Here is a 20,776-nt window from a genome sequence, read left to right on the forward strand (position 1 = left end):
ATAGGTTCAGCTGTTTTGTGAAAACCTCCATATGGGTCTTAACGGTTCATTGGTTTAGTAATTAAAATCAGTTTTGCCGCTGGCATTTTGCTTTTTTCATTGCAAATATTAATTAATCCTATTCTGTTACATTATATTATATGATATAATATTCCATACTATACTAAAACAAACATTCTTATTACAGACCGGTAACTGATACGAAACATTGCTGAATCTAAAAAGAAATGTCGACAGTAAAAGATAAAATAGGTAAAGATATTTTCGAACACTATCGCAGAACAGTTCATTTTATCCGTTATTGAGGTTTTAAAAACAGTATTGAATAGTTAAAGGCGAAACCTTTACTTCCATTTGATATAATTTAAATAATCCGAGTGAAGAGGAAGCGGTAGAGAAAAAAAAGATATATAGATGACTGGAAACCTAAGCTACTTTAGAAAATGACAAATTATGCATTTCAAATTTTACAAAAAAGAAAAAGAAAAGCGTTCAAGCAGCACAAAAAAGGTTCTGTATTTTCACATAACGTTTTCCTAGTTCTTGTTTCTGCAAAAATCCTTAGTTACTTCAAAGTTTACACGCGGAAGGGATACACAGATAACAATGTTACTATAATCAGGCAAACTCTATGAGAATACTAATTCTCCCACTCACGAATGTGCATGAATGGGGCGAATTATACTGTTTGTCATTTTAAAAAATTTCAAAATGCAGAGTAGGGACTTTTCTAAAAATATCTATACTCTAATTTAAATGGTATTACGCCATCTAGTTATTTTTATAGTAAATTTGTTATTACCTTAGTTCTTTGTTTCGCCGCCAGAGGTCGTACAGATGTTTTTCCATGGTACTTCTAATTCTATCCTTAATTTAATTTGATCTTGCGTATAGTTCCTGCAAATGTTTCTTAATGCGCCATTACTTCTTACTTGACTTATGTCTACTTGAATAAGGACGTATGAGTTATGGTTTTGACTATCATAATTCCTTGGAGTGTTTTTTCTCTATTTCTGGTGTGCTGTGGCTGTGCTCCATTGAATTTAAATTTTTAAATTTGTATGTGCAAGTGATTAGTGTGAGGTATGTAAATATTATGATTCAGCATTATTCTTAATACGTATTTTTTAGGGCTTTGTCTGCCCTCAAAGTTCTCTCGCAGTTTTCTCTTCTGGTTTACTTTTTCGTTATTATCTACCGAGATACTACTACGTCAACATCTCTTGTGAAAAATCTACGCCGAATTAGGCTGCCGCGCCTTGGAAAATTCCCCCGCCATCTTGTCTGAAATCAAACATGCGATTTTACCTTATACATATTACCTAGTAACGGTACCCATTTAGATGGAAGTTGTTTTTACACTTCGGTATACATAGTTCCTGTACGGAAACCTTTTGGAGGCTATCGCTCTTTCGAATGGCTACGGTATTTTTGATTTTAAGTTCATACATAACTTTTTGTCCTTGCCAAAGAATATACCTTCCGAGAACCGATTTTGCCTACGATTACTTTTGTTACTCCGAAGATTCATTCTTGTTAGTTTGATTATATTGTATCCTTCAGATTAGTTTGTTATATGAGATATTTAGTTACCGTTGCTTTATAAATTACTTTTGAAGTTACCGCGACCCAGTCCGAGACTGATATCTCTGTTCATGCTACTTATTTCACTTTGAATCAATTAGATTACATTGCTATTGTATAGAAATTAATAGTTGCTTTTGCATCCTAAAGTACTTTTCTTGAAGTGGACGTCACGTTTATACTTTTATACACTGATTTGTACGAACGAGCCTTGGTCGATAAATGTTGCTTTTGCTAGTTGAAAGTAATTTGATTAATTGATTACTATTGAGTATTAGTTACGGTTTTAGTGTACGATTTACCCTAGTGTCAGATGTTAGAACTTGTTACCGCAATATGTATATGCCGCGCTATTTACTATCCCTCTTCTTTGTTTGTTTGTGTTGTTATCTGTTACAGATAAGGCAGAAAAGCACTTCTGAGCTCACGAGGCCGTTACAACCAAAGTTCAAAGGTAATTTTTATTTTCGTCAATTCCTTGATATAACATTTGATTGCATACTGATTTTCGATACAATCGGATTATAATTACTACATTTGTTTGATAGTCATTTAACAATTATAGCTCCGTTGTTTTCTGCGGAAGCCTGTCTTGATAATTTCCCTGACTTTTTGATAAAAATGGATTTAAATTTAAACATTGACATTTCAGATCTACATATTTATTATAGTGCCCTAATTGTAATACTTTGAGATCATTTATTAAATTACCCTCAATTGTGACAACCATTCTTGTTTATGTTCTCAATCAATTATTTTATTCCTTTACCTTATCAAGACCAGAACAAGGATCTCTTAATCTGCCTTGTTTTCCCCTTTCGATAACTATTCTTTTTTCTCTCTTTAAACAAAGACTAAGTGGCAGCTGTCCTGTTTACAATTACTAATTTCCTATGGCACATGGATATTATCGCGAAAGAGGGTGGCATTGTTGGAACGTGTTAATTTTGAAGCTCTTGAACTGAGAAGAACTAAAATTGAGCTTGCGTTTCTACAAAATTGATGCTCCGAAACTAATGAAATACATTAACTTTTACATTCCAATGTTATTCCTTATTGTTGCATTTTATCTTCCACTAGCTAGAACTGACTGTGACAAAAATATATAAATGATCGATGAAAAGATAAATTAGAAATTGGATGATGATTCCTGTACCACTTCTTCAGAACTTGTTAAGTAAAATAAAGATATTTGAGATATACGTTTCAGAATAGTTGTATACAGGAATTATATAAGGATCTTCCAACAAGAAGTAGGAAAACGTTAGAGGTAAGTGCAGAACCTTTTCGTTTTGCTTGAACGCTTTGCTTTTTATTCTTTCTAAAATTTGAAATGAACAATTAGTCATTTTTTAAGAGTAGCGTCGGTTTACATTACAATATAGCATCTCCCTCCTCCCCCTCCATTCATACTTCAATACTAATTTCTATTGGCAATAATAATAATAGTCACAAATTGACCCAATTCTCAGTTTTGTGAAGTTAACTTATTGAGTTAAACCTCAAAATTTTGCAAGTTCCGAAGAATGGTACAAGAATCATGATCCAATTTCTAATTAATTAAAACCTTTCTCTTTCTCTCAATTATTTTTTCGTTTGTGTTATGAACCTAAACTGTATAAAAATGATAATTTTTATTAAAAAAAAACAACACAAACAAGGATACTTGTTACCCGGAATTACCCTTTACCAACGCCATGACCTTGCACCGCAAACAAGGTTACTCCTTGGCACCACAAGAAGTGGTAGAAGGTAATGACTACTGTCTCCTCAATTTTTTAGTATATTGTAATAATCTTAGGGGTCCTCCAAGTTGGCACTGCAACCATGACCCTATACTAGCAGTTGACAGAGCCATCTAACTTTGAAGTTGAAGCGACGGACGTTTCATGACATTGTTGAATCTCGGTAGCAGTCGGCTAGGACTGAATGGCACGAAGGAACTCCTATGTTCTTTTATGTGTCGGGACGTGAGACATGGTCAAGAAAGGAACAGAATTTTGTGCACAAGAAAAATAAGAACAATTAAAACTTCGCGTTCTCAAAAACTAATATGAGAGTATGCAATACCGCCCAGCATACGAAGACTTGATTACCTTTACTTAAAGGTTACCACGGGGGCGCTAAGGGAAGTAGAGAAGGAATTATCGAGTCCTGTTTTCAAGTTACGTACTGCTTGACTGGGGGTATTCCATACCCTCCAGACCCCCCAATACCTTGTTCTCTCCCAGAAACGTATAGCGTTAGCACTCATACGATACTTTGCGAGGAAACACCATCACATTTCGCAACACGGTATGGAATACTCCATAGGAAAGAAACGCCTGTCAGTTTCCAAAAACGGGTATGAGAGTTTTGAAGGCTAGGCGTCCTTGTCGAAGAAAGTAATAGCGGAAGGGTCTGGAAGCTATGGAATTAACCACCAGCATACGAATACTTGAGTACCTTTTTCCAAAGATGGGGGCGCTAAGGGACGTAGAAAAGGTATTATCGAATCCCTCTTTTTTTCCGGGTACTGCTTCGATATAAAATCGATACGTTACCTGAATTATACCTTCAAATTAATAATAGTGCAAACGTTATAGGTTACAATTCCACGCAATTTGCGTAACTGAAAAATGTATCTCTAATTAGTACACAATTTGAATGAATATTCTAATGATAATATAAACGCAAGTGATATAAACGAAGTGTTCAGAGAAACGTTTACGTCAAATGCCAAAGACTTACCTTCATCTTGAACCGGCCGTTATGACGTAACACAGGAACATGCAGGTCATACCACCCAGGTTTCTGGCTGATTTCTTCTCTAGACGGGAATTGGAAAGTAATATTTAGCAATTTCTCTTCTAAATATTAATAATTTAAACTCCACATACAAACACTCCAAGCTTGTCTTGTGTACCTTCACTCATCTTTTTTTCACTAACGCCATGTGACGTTCACCCCCCGAAACCAAAAAGCACGTTCTAATTTTAAATGAAAAATTACCTATCCACTACATGAGGATGCCGTTTCTTTAGGATGAAATATCGAAAATAAGAGCGAGCTATGACAGCCTGTATGTAACGTAACTCAAGATCTGGAGAATTTTTTTTTCAAATAGACAGAATTGGACTAATTTGTTGATCTGTCATTTTGGGGAACATTGAGTGGAAATTTTTGTGAGTTTATCTAGTCCGGTGTTGATAAAAACTTAATTAGTTTTTCGACTAACAACGTCACGTGCGAAATAAGCGATGCAGGTGTTTTATCAGTTCTGGTGACGTAAGAGGAATTTCGAGTGTCGTCGGGTGAATAACGATGTTCCCCAAAAACAGCTCACACCCAGAAGGAGACACCACTAAAGACACACCCAAGTACATCCAACTATTATAGTACAAAAAGCTACGCTGACGTAACAGCACATAAAGCAAACAACACTGTTAAAGAAGACTTCTCATCCAATACAACATTAGATAAAGATCTCGGCCCCGTTGTTCAAACTATAATCGACCTCATAAGTCCATACTGGAACACTATTAAAACATTTATCATATCACTACTTCCCACTTTATTACACTATGTCAATAAATAAGCTAGCATATAATAATATAACACTAACCAATTGGAACGCAAATGGTATAAAGAAGCAAAGATCAATATTTATTTCATTTCTTGCACGCCACAACATAGATGTAGCCTGCGTTTCGGAAACTCACCTAATTAAAAATGAACATTTTAATATTCCACAATATAGCATCTGCAGATATGATAGAGAAGCAAATAAAGCTTCGGGAGGAGTTGCAATAATTTATAAACAAAATGTCAATGTAACACCAATTGAACTACCTATCTTACACAGCCTGGAGGCAGTAGCAGTAGAGGTTCAAACCGCTCACAACAGCAAAATGAAACTCATCTGTGCGTACAAGCAACCAAATAAGACATTAAATCAACATGACCTACGAACTATTTTTACCACTAATGAGACAGTAATATTACTAGGGGACCTTAATAGTAAAAGCACACAATGGGGTTGCCGCGTTAGCAATCCAAGTGGAATAAAACTTCAGTATTATGCAGCTGAAAATGCAGTAATAATATTAGCCCCAACCGAACCTACATATGTTCCATTTCGAATAGATCACCGACCCGATGTGCTGGACATAATGTTGTGTAAAAATTTTTCAAAACCTGTTCACCAAACAGTAGTAACCGAACTTGACTCAGATCATGTACCCGTTATAATCACAATTGAAGATAATATTAGAAAAATAGACAAATACCCAACACTGATAAAAGGCCGTGTAAAATGGGAAGCATTTCAAAACGCGCTAGACGACTACATCATATGCCCTACTAGTATTAACACCAAGGAGGACATAGATGTCGCAATCCTCAGCTTTACCACAGCTATTAAAAGTGCAATCCACAAATCAACAACTACCACGAGGAGGCAAGGAACATCAAGCCATTCACATACTCCCCTTTCCATAGCAAATCTCATAAACGAGAAAAATAAAACCCGAAGAAAGTGGCAAAGAACACGCGACCCGCAAGTTAAAAAACTTTTAAACCAACTCACACACAGGACAAGAGTTGAACTGGACAACTATCGAATTCATACCTACGAGTCATATGTACGAGATTTGAAAACTAGCGATTCTTCCTTATGGCAAGCCACAAGAAAATTTCTTAAAAAACCATACGTGATCCCTTCGATAGTAAATAATGGAAAAAGTCTCACAACAGATGAAGAAAAATGTAAAATACTTGCGGACCATTTCGAAACGGTTTTCACTACTCCTCAGAGTAACAAAAACAGAATATTTATAAACAAAATCAACACAACTGTGACTACACTAATGCAGATACAGCCAGACCAAATCCACCCAACTTCATCTCGTGAATTGCAAAACATAACCAATAATCTCTCAAACAGAAAAGCCCCTGGACATGACCAAATTAGAGTAACATCATTTTAAAAAACCTAACTAATAAAAGCCTGGTCTACTTAACAAATATTTTTAATTCATGCTTGAGACTTGGATACTTTCCTGAATCGTGGAAAAAAGCACACGTCCTGGTATTCAAGAAACCCAATAAAGACAAAAACCTCCCCACTAGCTATAGGCCTATTAGCCTGCTTCCAACATTATCAAAACTCCTCGAGAAAATCGTTCACTTACGAATTACGGAATACATAACAACCAATCATACTCGTACAATACCTATGTTCCAATTTGGATTTAGAAGACACTACTCGACAACTCACCAACTACTACACATCACGCAAGTAATTGAAGAGGGCTTTGAAACTAAGAAATACACACCAATAGCGTTTTTCGACATTGCACAAGCTTTCGACCGAGTCTGGATAAATGGCCTTATTGTTAAACTGTCCGCAATAAAACTACCAACATATCTGTTCAAATCCATATTATCATTCCTATCTAATCGCCAGTTTTCCGTCAGAATAAACGCAACACTTTCAACATGGAGAAATATTAATGCAGGTGTCCCACAAGGATCAATTCTCGGCCCAGTCCTATTTAACATATTCCTGCACGACATTCACCAACCCATAGGAACAAAACTTGCAATGTTTGCAGACGACACAGCACTGATAGCCCAGGAAGAAGATCTAAAACGAGCCATAACCATCCTACAACATGGAATTGATGAAATAACGGAGTATTTCGATAAGTGGTCCATTAATGTAAATGCCACTCATTGGCGAAAATATTTACACTACGACGGTGCATAAAACCAATAAATCTAACCGTACATAACCAGGTCATAGAGTACAACCCGCACGACAGCGCAATAAAATACCTAGGAGTTTACCTAGATCAAAGGCTAAAGTGGGGCTATCATATCAACAAAAAATTGAACGAAGCGTATGCAAGACTTGGAATATTATACCCTATCATCAGCAAAAAATCGTCACTGCAAATCGAATGCGCCCTTCTTATATATAAATCCATTTTACGCCCTATACTAACCTATGCTTGTCCAGTTAGCGCAGCTGCTAATAAAACCCAACTCAATAAATTACAAGTATTCCAAAATAAAGTGCTGCGTATAGCTGTCAAAGCCAACTGGTTTATCAGGAACACTCAAATTCACCATGAACTCAACCACCACTCATTAGCGACTACATAAATAAACTGTGTGACAAGTTTTATTCCTCCATCAATTTGTGCCCAAGTGCTGAAACGTATCACCTAGGTAAGACACACATCCATACTAGACTAAAACGGCGATTACCACAAGACTTACTACTGTGAAGTGAAGTGATGATTATTGTAAATCTCTTAAGCATAGCTATGATTATTGCCATTACATTACTATAACCCAACCATGTATAGCAAATAAATGCTGATCTGGTTTCAAATAATAAAAAAAAAAAAAAAGAATTTGTTAGAGGTGGTTTTTAGTTAAATAGGAAGAATGAAAGCTACACGCGGCTGTCTCGGGTTATTTTGAAAGAGAACGTAAATTCCGTGACGCTAATTTTGGTACCGATAGTCCGACCGGCTATGCAATTTTAAAAGAAAGAATCGCAGTCGTCCCCACGTTAGTAAAATAATGCGGAAACGAGTTGTTACGCATGGAATTTCGTTAAATGTTATTGTCTTCGAGCCAGTTGTGGTGTATTAAAAGTGGGTTTTTTTTTTCTAAGAATAATCCGTCAGATTCGTGTTAAAGTCGCGTTTGTCTTGTCCTGAGCAGTTTATGGAATTATTATTAACAGAACTGTGAGTAATTTTTGAGGTCTCTTAATTTGTTTTTTGATCGACCTTTTTCAAACGGGGTGTGTTGTATTCAAAAGGCACCGTCTTAAAGTTTTCTTACATATTCTTCTCATGATGTGTGTTAGAATAAATTCTTGTAACTTTTTTATGTGCCAATTTGAAATCCCGGTAGTTTTATTATTCTGTCAGATTTTTCAAAATTGTGATTTCATTGGAATTTAAGGAATTTGACTGATGCCTTCGACTCTTTCAAGTTTATATGAATTTTAAGTCAATGTTAAGATTTTCTTGCTGTGTCCTAACCCAGTTGTGCCCTGAGGGAGAATTTAAAAAGAAAAAAAAACAAATTGTGTAATTTGAGTAAGATAGGTAAGCGACCGCATATTATTGCCCACAGCATTAATTATTTGGCGCCAAACGTGGGGCCACGACAATATACATAGTAATTAAAAACATATATATTCAGGTACCTATCAATATTTATGAAACGCCGAACGTCCTGGTTGGGATAGCTGAAACAGTGGATCGGAAAAATAGCAATAGAACTCTTCAGAACAGCAGCAGGGCATGATGATCACCAGATTAATGTACTGTGATATCATACGTCAGCCTTTAAGGGGTTTGGGTGGAATTCTATCGATTGAATATACACGTAACGGTATGACCTACCCGACTGTAACAGTCAGTACGTAATCAAATACAAATCAATAAATAATGTACCTGACGCCCAAACGCGAATTGAGGTATTTCCGAAACGAACTTTGTAATTTATTAAAAATGGGCGAATGGCCGTTTTTATATGCGAAATTTATCTATCCCGTTTTATTACCGCGACGCAAAGGGCTTATTGAGATAAATATGTATCTCGCATCGCATACCGTGATACCCATCAAAGTACGTCTAATATAAATTTAAGTACTTTTTAAAGCGTTATACGAATCGTTATCTGGCAATTGAAATATTTTATGTGCCGATCGATCGGTGCTCATTACGTCGCTATTTCGAAAATCGCTAGAAATTATAAGCCGTAAACGGTTGTATACTGTATTTATTGCTTCGTTAAGCACATAGTAACGCGGTAATAATAACATAACGGAGGCATCTGCGTTATTTGAGTTTATTAGCAATTTACGTCAACCTAGTAAAATGTTGCGCACTTTTCCGAAACAGTACAACAGATAAAGCGACTTGGAACTTTTAAATGTAATTACCCGTCGACAATTGAGTTTTTTTTTATTCGGAGTACATTAGGTGCATAAGTAACGAAATTTTCTTGTATCGAATTTATTTCGTTCCATTTCATTTGAACAAAAAAGGCGTCGCGCGAAGCGTGACTTAATTACGCCAACGTCGCTGCTAATTCCGAAATTACGGAAAACGTTAGGCGGGTGTAATTATTTTTCCATAATGAAGCTTCATAATTCAGAAAACGTTAGATGAAAACTTGGGCTTTGGGTGCGCGTGGACTTGAAAGATCTCATTCAAAATTCAACAGAAGTTTATTAGTCGCTCATCCGTGCTCAACAAAAAAGAACAGAATTAACCGTTTCCCTGAATTAGGCTCCAGATACATCCGCACAAAGGATAAATTTTATTACAGGTAAAAGCAAAGTTTTCCTTTTTATATTAAAAATATCTACCCTCGCACTTGTTGCCAACTTCTATAATTATGCGAATATCTTGAAAGGAAGTAATAAGAAAGAAATTCGAAATATTTCACTTAGTTCGTGGTGTTTCACCTTTGAACGAAACATCCATATCCTTTAAAATCCTATTTCACCAACATGTTTGATTAGCGATCCAAGTATTTATAAAGGCAAAATGAGGAGCTTTTAGAGCTGTATACCTACTTATTGAAAGACAATATCTAAACAATTTCTAGCCGAGTATATTTCATGGATTCCCAATTACGGAGAGAAAATCCGTTAAATCGCTTACAAGGCAAATAATATGAATCAAACAAGCTTACCGTAATTGAATAGGAAGATAAAGAACCGAGGGGGATGAAAACACCTACTACGCAGTACTGCCTGTTTCAACAATAATTCGAGTAATTATTTAGTTATTCTGGTAATTTCCAAGTGATTCTAATTGTTGTTTGTATAATGCGAATTGGAAGTCGAGCTCGTTTGAGCTTCAATGATTCAAGCAAATACCTGTAACGGTAGCTCTAAATTTGGATATATTTTTTCGAATTCTACGAAAATAGATAAAGTGGGGATTTTTGGGAATTTTAAAGGTTCAAACAGTTTAGGCATCACATATCATAATAAGTCTACATGGCGTCAAAATTGTGGTCAAATTTTCTTCTCTGGCTGTACTGCGACCCTGTTTGGCTTCAAAGAAAAATATGGTTGACTTAATTAGACATATGAAAAAATAAGAGGGGTGCATCGGTTCTTCCGTGGCAAATAATTTGTTGCCAATTTCGCAACCAGTATCATAAAAAATATTACTAAAATGCCGTCGGCTAGCCCTTAGATTTTCTACTGACCTTTACCTCTTTTAACTCCCCTGGCTTACGTAAGAGATTTCTTTCGTTTGATCTGTAAATTTACTACAAATAGGTTTTTCTTTTTACTGTCCAGCAAAATTCCAAGTTACTGTATATTAATACTCCAGGCTAAATAGCTCTAAAATAATATTTAAAAAAAAATTAGTTACCGGGCGAAACCGGGTTTTTCAGGCAGGTGAAATGATTAGAAATTGGGAAAATATAATTAAAACAGCTGAATTTTTCCGCGGGTGAAATACCGGGGGTTGAAAGGGGTGAAAAGTGGTGTTTTGCAAATTGTGACAAAACTATTAATTTTAGACGAAAATGTTCAATGTAAAAGTTATAGAGATTAAAAAAATGAGCAACTTTTGTATCTGCACTATTTTCACATAACCTCCAATTTTCCTAGAAAAATCGGAAAAACTGTTTTTTTCGTTTTTTATTTTTTTTAGGCTATCATCACAGAAACGTTGATTTTGTGGACGCTTTAGCGGCCACCATAAAGTTTCACTTTATTGTACGCTTCTGATGTCAAACTTTACTTTATTGTACACATCTGTCAAACTGTACTTATTTGAAACTGATGTGTGAGAACCAGTAATTTGTTTGATACAAAGCGTTTATCTGGTCTGGCCCCATCAAGGATTGGGCCATCCACGTGCGTTTTTTTCATTTTCAGACTTGTAGGAATGTTTCACACTATTTTGCATAATCACAATGTTCACATTTAAAATTGTAGTTTGACGTTTCAATCTTTGCTGCTTGCAGAGACCTTTTTGAAGTGTAGAACCAAAACATGAGGAAGATGTTATTGCTTACATTATTATACGAAGAATCACCAGCAATTAACCGAGAACACAAGTAGCTACCTATACCTACATCAAAGTAGGTAATCACTAATCAGGTTTCTAATAATTGTACAGCATGTTAACTATAAGTTCTTGGAAGCCACAGTTACAAAGGACGTATTGCATTTGACATTATTAAAATCTTGTGTAACGGAGGAAGTTGCGATTGTACTTTTACTCTCAAACGCCTGCTCTTATATCATACCTATATGACTTAGGGTCGCAACGCTTGCAGCTTCCAAAATTTCATTTGGGGTATCTGAACTGTCGCTATCACCCATTTTGATACGCACAAAACACACGCAAAGATGCTAATTATAATTTATTACATATGACAGGAAATGCTTTGTTTTTAATTGTCTAAGATAACTATGATTTTCAGAAAAAATATGTTCATGAGCAAATTTTTGAATTCTTTTTTGATGATCGCCTAAAAATGTTGTGTGCACCTTGGCCAAAAGTGATTTGTTAGGCCTCATCTGAATTGCGGCCTCGGCTACCGCCTCGGCCACAAACAGCAGCTTCGGCCAAAAAAGATCACTTTTACGGCCTTGGTACACAAATAACTATTTTATTATACCTGAATCACAATCTCCGTTTTAAACACTCAAATGCGTGCGAAAAAGGGCCTTTAAAACACACGTGCTTTAAAGTTGCTAAGTAACGATACTTCAAGTATGACTTTTGAAACTGTCATCTGGATGAAATAAAAAATCCTCTTAGGTCGCTTTCTGTAAATGCAGAACATTTCTTTGGCTTTTGTACCTATCCTTTGATTGAAGCTTTCACAAACGCGCGTAATTTAGGGTATGCTTCCAAATCTGTTCCACTTTTTAATCGCAGCATTGCTTTAAAGTTTTGAATGAATGCACCAAAATATAGAAGATTTAAATACCTTTGACATTTCCTTCATATATGCCAGCATTATGGATGCATTTAAGACTGTATTCGTAAGACGTAACTTCCTATTCATCCATGGAAACAACTTTTCATATTCTTTATAATAGGCTTTACTGGAGTTGGATTTTACACCTACCAACGTTTGTTTAGATTTTACAACAATCGATTTAATGGACGGTGTATTATCTTTTTCAACGGAAATCGTTTAATTCACAAAGACGATGATTTTTATAAGCAAACGTCAAGTGACATTTCCATGGCAATCGTGAAATTACGAACACCCAGCCCACTTAATTAGACATGTATTCGAGTATAACGTCAATATGATTTCATTGTATTTCTTATTTTTAAATTATACTGCAGGTATAATAAAAAATACTATAAGATACACGTGTATAATTGGTCTTTAAAACACTTGCAACGTTAAAGGCACTCCGCTTTGCGTCGTGCCCTTAAACTCGTTGCGCGTGCTTTAAAGACTTGATTATACACTTGTATCTTAATATACCAATTTTTCGAAAAAAAGTCGTGGGGGTTTGAAATTTGGAGGAAACATAACTTGTTTTATAATAAAAAAGGAGATCATTGTGGGCTCGTAAAGTTGAACCGTATCCAAGATCTCACGATTTCTGAAAAAACCACCTCTACTTCAAGGGGATGAAAAATCTGATTTTTTTATCGTGCAATCGTGTGCGGGGTAGCAAAATTTTCGTAAGGACTTACATTTTAATAATCAAAAATAAAAAATGTTGTTCCAATAGACAAATTTTAAGAAAAGCGTCAAAAACTGAGGGAACAGTTTTAAGATATACCATTTTTGACATACTACGTAAAGAGCTTTTTTTGCAACTAAATTAACGTATTGGATCCGCGCTAATAACAAGTTTTTGAGATCTGTCTTCTCTCTCCTCTTTAATGTTGCTAAAATATTTTCTTTTGTTTCCCAGTGCCAAACTGCCTTAATTAAAACATCTTTATTATTTCTTTTTTCTGCATTTTTACCGCAATAAAAGTAATTCGAAGTAAAATCGAATTCTTTTGCTTCCTGAACAACTTGTTTCTGTTCACTAACTCTTCTTCCTGCCTGTTTTGCAGTTGATGGTATTAAGCTGGGCCTGTTGATCGTTAATTTACAGGAATTATGAATAAAATCCTCACGAAGTTTATTCCAGGTTATCATTTGCTTTGGCCGGTAAAACTAACGTTCTTATTGCAGACTTTGCAAGTTTACAACAGGCTCAACGCAATTGCATCAGCTATAAAGCAGGCAGGAAGAAGAGTCAGTGAACAAAAACAAATTGTTCAGGAATCAGGAAGCAAGATAATTCGATTTTATTTCGAATTGCTTTTATTGCGGTAAAAATGCAGAAAAAAGAAATAATAAAGATGTTTTAACCACAACAGTTGAACATAAAATAACAAAAGAGAATATTTAAGCAAAGATTAAAGAGAAGCAAGAAGACAGATTTCGAGAAAATCTTTATTAACATCCAACACGTTGATTTATCATGTCAAAAACCGTGTATATCTTAAAACTGTTTTTCCAGTTTTTGGCGATTTTCTCGAATTTTTGCTATAGGAATATTTTTTTATTTTTGTTTATTAAAATATAAGTTTTGTCACAAATTGCAAAATACCAGTTTCCACCCCTTTCAACCCCCATGATTTCACCCGCGGAAAAATTCAGCTGTTAATTAGTTTTCCCCATTTTCTAATCTTTTCACCAGCATGAAAAACCCAGTTTAAACCGGTAACTAATTTTTTTTGTAAAAATAGCCCAGTACTATAATGAAAATCAGAAAATAATAAGTGTTGTAATGTTGTTTAAGAAATGACCATCTCTTTTCTTATCTCTAGATCACTTATTTATTTATTTATTATTCTTATTCTGGGCCCACAACAGGTTTTCGCCCAATTACAGAATGAACCGTGTGCAAAAAGTCTTAATTTGTTCTATACTACTACGGTATTTACCTTACTAATCAGGAAACCCGCAGGAAAACCTAATTCTGAGTAGCCGGAAAAATGCTCGAAGCTGATCTAAGGAAACTCTCATCTCTGTCACAGATGAAAAATTCTTACTTCAGTCCAGGTTCGAACACCCGACCTCCGGCTATGCAGCCCAACGCTCTATCACTAAGCTACACAGTCTTAATTGTTTTTTTTTTTTTTTTTTTTTTTGTGTCAGGTGGGGAAATGCATTATGCACACTCCGGATGGAAAAGTCCGGAGTAGTGTGGGACTCTCACCCACTAAAACCCCACCTGAGGCTTCGGCTTCTAGGGCCATTCGCCTTTATACATACTTTTACACAGAAAAAGATGACTATATAAGTACGATGGGACAGAAACGGATCTAGTTACATTTATTAACATACAAAACCAACAATTTAAAAATATCATAGATCATTTGCTATACCAATTCTTTGGATGAAGGCAAGAGTATTTTTACATTGCTCTTTGTTTTTAAAGTTATTTTCCCATGCAGGGTCGATATTAAAGAGCACACGTACATCTGTGTACTGCGGACAGACAGAAATAATATGATGTGGTGTTAAAATAACACCACATTGTTCGCATAGTGGCCGTTCTTCGCCCGCCAACAAATATCCATGAGTGAGGGCAGTATGCCCCAGCCGGAGTCTGTACAGCCTGATCAAGTTCAAACGCCCAACGTCGATATAAAATAGCGGATCCAGACTCTGTTTGATCTTCTTCAAAGCCGTATCAGTCTCCGACCACTGTTCACTCCACCGCTCATAAATTTTCGTCTTCACAAGTTCACGTCGTGCAATAGATGACATATTCGTAAAGTCAACGTTATCCAGTTGGAGATAGTTTAATACCTCTCTAGCTCTAACACCTAACGATCTACATCTATTTAGCCGAGCAATTGTAGTTGCATCAGTAAGTGATATAAAATTTGGATGTTTATCATCTATCCTTACTTTTATATAATAGTTTGCACAATCTGTTTCCGGCGTAGAGCTAGAGGGGGAATATTTGCCTCGACGTGGAGCGATGTTACCGGACTTGTTGGATATGCTCCCAAAGAGTAGCGAATGGCCAGGTTTTGAATCTTGTCAAGTTTCTCAAGCAAAGTATTACTGCCACATGTAGAGTACGCTGCACATCCATAATCCATCCTTGACAGGATGAGGGCCTTATAAATATCTAGGAGGGTCTTAGGGTGAGCTCCCCACCTATGATGAGCTAGAACTCTCATAATGTTCAGCGATTTTCTACATGTAGCCACAACATTCTCCAAATGCTTTGACCATCTTAATCCCCTATCAAAGGTAAGTCCGAGGAACTTGACTTCTTGGACAACACTGATTATACGATTGTTCATAAACAAAACGGGGTCATAGTGGGGCTTACGGAGTCGACAAAAGTGAACAACCTTTGTCTTCTCCTCCGACAGCACGTACCCGACAGCAATGGCGTTATGACAAATGATGTTAATTGCCGTTTGTAGGTTTCGAGTTATTGTGCCAACCGTCTTACCAGAACAACAAACCATTAAATCGTCTACGTATAAGCATTTATCAATTGAATCCTCAACACCTTTGGCTATTTCATTTATGGCGATGCCGAACAGGGAACAACTGAGTGTTGACCCCTGCGGCACACCATTTTCTAAAACATACTCTTTGGAGTTGATATCGCCGATTCTTACACAGAACTTCCTATCCTCTAAAAAGGATTTTATAAATTTAGGTAAATTCCCTCGAAGATTGTATTTATACATATTTTGCATTATTCCATATCTCCAAGTCATGTCATAAGCACCTTTTATATCGAAGAAGACCGCAACCAGATGTTCACCACTGTCAAATGCCCTCAGAATTCTGTCTGTCAGTTTGACCAGATGGTCTACCGTTGACCGTCCTTTCCGAAAACCAGTTTGGTAAGGCACGTATGCGTTATTGCTTTCGAGAAATGTTTGTAGCCGCACATTAACCATTTTTTCTAGCAGTTTTCCCAAGCAAGATGTCAAACTAATTGGGCGATAACTTTGTGCCTGCAACGGATCTTTTCCTGGTTTCGGTATAGGAATTACGATGGCTTGCTTCCATTCTGAGGGGTAGGTAGAATCATTCCAGCAGTTGTTGAAGAATCTTAAGATGGTATTTTTCATTTCAGAACTACAGTGGCGAAGCATCTGGTTATGGATAGCGTCTTCTCCCGGTGAACATGACTTGGTGTTACGGATTGCTGCCTCCAATTCTTCTACAGTAAAAGGTACGTTACAGTTCTGTATATCATCTGTGTTAAAGTCAATTAATACTGCTTCTTTTTCAGGTTTGGTATCTAGAATGGTGTTGGAATAGTTTGACGAGCTACTGACTTTATAGAACTGATCTGCAATTATGTTAGTTATGTCTTGCAGTTTATTGGTAATTATTCCATCGGATTTGCGCAAAAACACCGGATGACTGCAGCTGTTTTTTCCAGATATAGCTCCGACTTTCTTCCAGACATCATTACTGGTAGTCTCTGGTGTCATGGTTGTTACATAATGTTGCCATGAAATTCTTTGGGCTTCTAGTATTCCCCTACGACACTGAGATCTTCGTTTTTTGAACTCTACAAGATTCTCCAACGTAGGATTTCGACGAAATTTATTTAGAGCTTTTTTCTTTAATGCTATTTTTTCTTTGATTTCAGGTGACCACCACGGGACCATCTTTCGCCTATTGCCAGGTTTAGATTTAGATATGCTGGCGTCAGCGGCGTTTATGATGGAAGAGGTAATGGTTTTAACATTTAGATTGTCTTGATTAGGAGGGACGAGGACTTGTGTGAAGAGTTCCCAATTTGCTAATTGGATTTTATATTTAGCTATCGTTTTTATTGGAAGATTGTGACCCCTGACTGTGATAATAATGGGAAAATGGTCACTATGATGTAGATCATCTTCCACCTCCCATTTCAGGCTAGTATGTATACCTGGTGAACATACTGATACATCGATGGAGTCAAATGTGCCTGATCCTGCATTGAAAAATGTAGCGGAGCCATCATTTAGTAAGCTTAAGTTACTATTTTCAATCAGGTCCAACAATTCTTTCCCTCTAGCATCATTTGATCTGGAGCCCCAAACGGTGTTGTGGGAATTAAAATCCCCAACAAGAATAAATGGTGGTGGAAGCTGCCCAATAATTTTTCGAATTTCTTCGACATCATAATTTGTATTGGGAGTGTAAATATTACAAAGTGTACACGATCTACTAATTTCAAGTTTAACGGCTACAGCCTGGTAAGTTGTATGTAATTTAACTTGTTTATAAGGTGTTCCTTTGTGAATGAGAAATGCTACTCCTCCACAGGCTCTTGCAGGTGAGTAGAAATCCTTTCTAATTAAACTGAAATTTTTAACATTGTACTTTGTTCCAGGTTTTAAATGTGTTTCCTGAATGGCAACACACAATGGTGTGTGCCTTTGTATAAGTAGTTTTAGTTCATTTAAGTTGTTGGATAGTCCTCTACAATTCCATTGTATAATTTTTGTACCCCTTTCGAAGATTTTTGTATATAAAGACAATCACGGTGAGATAAATAACATAAATAAATAACAAATAACAATGTATATGGGACTATTACAAATAAAATGAACAGATAACTAGGATATCACAGATTGTATCACAAATTAATTGGTACAAGACCCTCTTGGCCCCGAATTGCGGGGTTTCCTGGGTTTGCCTTTCGGCCACCCTTTCCTCTTCCTCTGTTGCTTTGCCTCAGTAACTTTATCATCATCTACGGATGTGACACTCGATTCCCTAGATCGAGACAAAGCGGGAGACGTCTTACGTTTAGACCCCCGCGTCTCTGCGTCCATACCCTCTACCTCTGACGCCGTAGTAGGGTCCGAGAAATTAACGCTGTTCCCGGGAATTGATATGGGAACTTCTACAACAGTTGGGGGAGGTTGTACAATTAATCGGTTTGTGGTGAGTATTCTCATTAATGCCTCCATTTCTTCCTTAATTATTTTTCTAATTTCAGGACCGACAGGTTGTACGGGAACTGACGTTGGTACTGAAGCAACCTGTGCAAAAGATGTGCTGGGATTCACTGTCCCAACTTTCTTTTTTGCTTCCGAGTACGACAGCTTTTGTATCACCTTCACCTCCTGTATTTTCATTTCCATCTTGAACACTGGACATGTTTTAGTGACCGCTTTATGCGGCCCTTTGCAGTTTGGACATTCGATGGGTTCTCCGCAGGTAGTTCCTTCGTGTACAGGTTTTCCGCATACGCATCTCTTATCATGCTTACAATTTACAGCAGAATGTCCGAATCTTTGGCAATTAAAACATCTAAGTGGATTTGGTATATACGGACGCACCTGCAAGGGGTAAAACGCCGCTTGGATTGTCCGTGGTAATCTCGGGGTATTGAAGGTAAGTATATGGTTTGCAGTGTCTATAAACACTCCATCCCTCCTTGTCCTAATCCTCCTAACGTCCACTACACCTTGACTACTTAGATTATCTTTTATTTCCTCAATAGAGCAATTCAAAAGATCGCGACAGAAAACCACTCCCTTTGACGAGTTAAGCATCCCATGGGGTACTACCTCAACTTCAAAATCGCTAAATCGCGTACAGTTACAAAGTAATCTCGACTGCTTCTGTGATACAGTTTCAACCAAAAGATCTCCTTTCATCTTCTTAACGTCTTTTACTTGACCAACAATGCCATACAAAACCTTACTTATCAGGAAGGGACTTACAGATGTAAAATCGCCTTCCTTCCTTTTAATGACCAAGAACCGGGGCACTTCATCCACCTTCTCATTGGCCATGTATTCTCTTCCAGGAGCATTTACATGCGTCGAGGCCTGGTCGCCTGCCAACGACGCCGAGCAGCCGCTTAATATCGACCGGGTGAGGCCTGCCCGCTCCGCCTCGCTCCCTGCCGGCTCTGGGGACAATCCGAACCCCTGAGCAGTAAAATGTGGTCGCCCCGAAGGGCTTAAAAGTCTTTCCATTTTACAAAAAAAGGATTGCATTTTTATGCTACTGCCAGCAACTAATTCGGCCGCTCCTAACATGGAGAACAGACGCCGACCCAGCAGCCGCCCACTATGGAACAGACGCTACTGGGATTTTTACATGAAACAAAAGACAGAGGGACCAGAACCACCAAAAAAAACGATACAAACGACCTGGGACAGCTTCGCTTCACCACTGCTGGCAACAGTGGCTACTGAGCCCCCCCACCACGACAAGGTGCTTCCCTTGGGGGTCTTAATTGTTTGAAATGGTACCTTTACACTTTGATCAATTTTTTTTGTTACTTTACTAAGCCTTGAACTTGGTTTCATTCATAGTGGAATTCCCTTGATTTCAAAAAAAGAGAATTTAATTAGAACTGACACCAAATTCTGTGGGTTCTTTTGTTTGCAACGCACATTAAGAATACACAATACTACATTTTTTCGAATTCCTTTAGGATCCCTACTACTAATAATAATACAACGAATCAATATTTATCTTGGACAATGGATCTTAAAGTTATATAATATAATATAATTTGACAAAATACATAAATGCGACTAACCTTTATTTACATTTTTTTTCGACGTGGCCGTTCTGGATTTCTTACTTCTTTCTAACCTTTTTACTCATCACTGTGGTAGATATCAGGTGGTTTCAAAGGGTTGCATGCTTAAACCCGCCGGCTCTTAGCGACTATTCTTTGGGATGGACGTTGAAGATTCATTGAATAGTTAAGTTTGCTCTCGATGTTAATTCTTTTGCTGAGCAGTGAACACACACTCAGATAAATTGGATTTTATTACGGTTTTGTTTAATTGGGAGGAAATCTCTTAAGTAGGCTTTTACACCAAACTGTCCTTTTGCTTTGGAGGCACTTATAATGAACTTTATTATTATTTGATTTTTTCGAACAGTTTTCTTTGTTGTAACTCCCGCACGTAGCATGAACTAACTTCACCTTCCTTTCGACTTTGAAATAACTGGTCAAGGAATTTTCTTACGAACGCGTTTATTTATTATTCCTCTCTTGTTCTGGGCCCTCGACAGGCTTACGCCCAATTACAGAGTCACCCGCATAATGCTTTTTAGAGGTGCGCCTGCAGAAGGTCTTAAGTTGTTCTACACTATATACATATATACAATAGCGGACTGTCCTTACTGAATGAAAACTGCGCGATCACAATGGAATACGAAAATA

At 36.9% G+C, this 20,776-nt stretch overlaps 2 long non-coding RNA genes across 3 annotated transcripts; both read left to right on the forward strand.

The window, feature by feature from the left end:
• Nucleotides 1–16,336: 16,336 nt before the first annotated feature.
• Nucleotides 16,337–16,888, forward strand: LOC116173073. The gene is made up of 3 exons (XR_004145853.1): nt 16,337–16,655; nt 16,715–16,813; nt 16,874–16,888. It is a non-coding gene; the product is annotated as an uncharacterized LOC116173073 (long non-coding RNA).
• A 2-nt stretch (nt 16,889–16,890) lies between these two features.
• LOC116173074 lies at nt 16,891–18,437 on the forward strand. Of its 2 annotated transcripts, XR_004145855.1 has the most exons (4): nt 16,891–16,968; nt 17,027–17,599; nt 17,651–17,911; nt 17,969–18,437. It is a non-coding gene; the product is annotated as an uncharacterized LOC116173074 (long non-coding RNA). The 2 variants fall into 2 exon arrangements; XR_004145854.1 differs by having other exon boundaries at nt 17,651–18,437.
• The last annotated feature ends 2,339 nt before the right edge of the window (nt 18,438–20,776 follow it).

Source organism: Photinus pyralis, unplaced genomic scaffold (genome assembly GCF_008802855.1).
Source record: "Photinus pyralis isolate 1611_PpyrPB1 unplaced genomic scaffold, Ppyr1.3 Ppyr1.4_LG6, whole genome shotgun sequence".
NCBI classification, from domain to species: Eukaryota; Metazoa; Arthropoda; class Insecta; order Coleoptera; family Lampyridae; genus Photinus; species Photinus pyralis.